The sequence below is a fragment of the Sprattus sprattus genome (assembly GCF_963457725.1).
Source record: "Sprattus sprattus genome assembly, chromosome: 5".
NCBI lineage: Eukaryota > Metazoa > Chordata > Actinopteri > Clupeiformes > Clupeidae > Sprattus > Sprattus sprattus.
The window spans coordinates 23,582,095-23,584,594 of record NC_137924.1 but is presented as its reverse complement, the minus strand read 5'-3'; positions in this window follow the sequence as shown (position 1 = coordinate 23,584,594).

The window sequence follows — 2,500 nt, the reverse complement described above, 5'->3', positions numbered from 1 at the left end:
GCCATTTAAGTGCATTTTCGCAATTACTGTGATGATGAAACTTTGGGAGATTAATTTTGAAGACCTTTTCTTTCATATAAGGTAAAAAAAAAAAAATCAATATTTTCAATGTTTCTTACTGTAAACGGCCATATCTCAAAATAGAACGTTGCGACTTCCGACTCATTTCGCCAGAGCGGGTCACATATATGTCAAATTACGGTTGCATTTACTCAATTTTCTCCTGTGTGTGTGTGTGTGTGTGTGTGTCTGAGTGTGTCCTTGTGTTTCGTGTGTGTGTGTGTGTCTGTGTGAGTAGCAGTGAGTAATCCACTGACTGATAGAAGTGTGCATCCCCTCCCTCATCATGCCAGCCTCCCTGTGGTTCCCTGACAAAATGCTTCATCAAATTATGAGACCAAATAAGCCTGGGTGTGATAATGCATCCACAGTAGCCCCCTCAAGCTACGGATGGGCCTAGCTGGAAGTATTTAAATCAATTATCACATGTTTGTTCTTCACAAAACACCCTCGACGGCTACTTCGACCTTGTAGGAAAACAGTGCGAGAGCAGTTTCCATTTACTGAAGAGAAATATTGTATCAGAAATCTTTGAAATTAAGCTATTTCCCTGAATAGCAGAGAATCATCAGTGGCAAAGACAATGCCCTCGGACAACGCGGAAATGTGCTCAACTTTGTGAACTAACAAGACTGTCTGATGCGCGGGACACAAACCGCTGGGGCAAAACCACCACAGCAACACAGGCTGTTGAAGTCATTCACTTGGAAAAAATGCTAAGTTACCCCTGATTTTTCTTCCCTGTAGTTTTTCCAAACCCTATACCCTTTGGCCTCTTCTGATTGTTTTACACACTGCACTGATCACCACTGCATTAATATTGCTCCAGTCTCATTCAAGAGCGCAAATTGGCTGCCCAATGGACTGAGGAAAACGAGCAAACTCCTCTGTTCAGACGCTGCATGGGGCCCAGGAGAAATGTAACCTGGAGCTGACACCAGAACCTCATCCCCTGGCCACCGGTTACACCCCACCCCCCCACCCCCCAAATCAGATAGTGGCCTCGTGAGGCTCACTGTACATGGGGCAGAGCTGCAAAAATCCATATTCCATTACTCTCTCGGCTTCCCCTGGCACCACAACATGCATGTATGCCCCAGAAACGTGTGCCTCATTAGCATCCCACAAAATATGTTAATATTTAATTTCGATTCATAATCGGCACAGTGCAAACATGTTGTGGCTGCAATGGTGCTAAATGTTTGCACCCACTGCTGTTATTGTAATTGTGGAATCCTTTTATCCGTGTGTATCTATTATACCTCCTTCAGGGTGTAAATCAGCTACTTATAAGCTTGTTGTGCTGGAAACAATGTATTGTGCTTGCTAGAGAAGCTAAGACCTTCATCACTTATGAAGCGCTAGGTGCCATTTCAAATATGGGTCAACAGACAACATGAGAGGCTTTTCTGTTTAGCTGTAACACCCAGCAACATGGTCTTGAAAATACAACCGTGTAGTGTAAGGCAAAATTCATTCCGAGTTTGATTAAATCCAGAAAATGGACATTTGCGGTGTTTGGCCAAGGGGTCAAAAAGACAGTGGTCACACCACAGCCTCTCAACCTGCATGTTTGTATTCACAGCTACCCCCATGCATTGGGTGCTTTCACGCACCCCAAAGCCTGGTCACCATTTAACTAATTGCCATATCCCGCATTCCTTTAGTATCTGGTTGATTGCTTCAGTTTCACCCCCTTTCTAGGTTTGTGCAAATGTATATGAATGAAACATATTCATGTTTGGACTTTAATTTATCCTTCTGATGTGGGCAGCAATCTGCAATCATTGTTTCATTGCAATTTGAAGTGCCTGCCATAGCTGTATTATTTGTCTAAGGATTGGTTTGTGGTAAATGCATAGCAGTGGGTCTTGAGGAACAAAACCAAACACTTTAAAGCAGGGGTCTTCAACAGGGGGTCCGCGGAGGTACTGCAGGGGGGTCGCGAAATCTTTGGTTGATAAGATAATTTTTTTAATATTTAAAAAAATAAAATAAAAAAAAAATTCAACAAAATTTTTTTCCGCAAATTTAAATGTCTTCCTCATCAGAATTGTATTTATTCCCTTTAGATTTACATTAACATAACATTTCAGGCCAATCGACACATTCAGCTACCCACAGGAGCTCTCTCAAGCTGGGCACCGGTTCACTCACAGCACCTTTCAGGCACAGGCACTAGCCAATCAGATCGCGTTTCTGCCCAAGTCTAAAGAGCGCGAAAATCAAAGATAAAAGATGGCGGACCAAACTCCATAGCTGGTCTTGTTTGTACCTATAAATTGTTAGTTTGACATTTTTTTGCTTAGATTTAAAAAAAATAAAAATAAAGAGAAATAGACACTGTACAAGGTCAAAAAACGTAAATTGTAACTGAAAAATAAGTGAGGATTTGCGAGGTGTGTGAGCCTCCTAGCTAATGTAAGCATGCTACTACCTA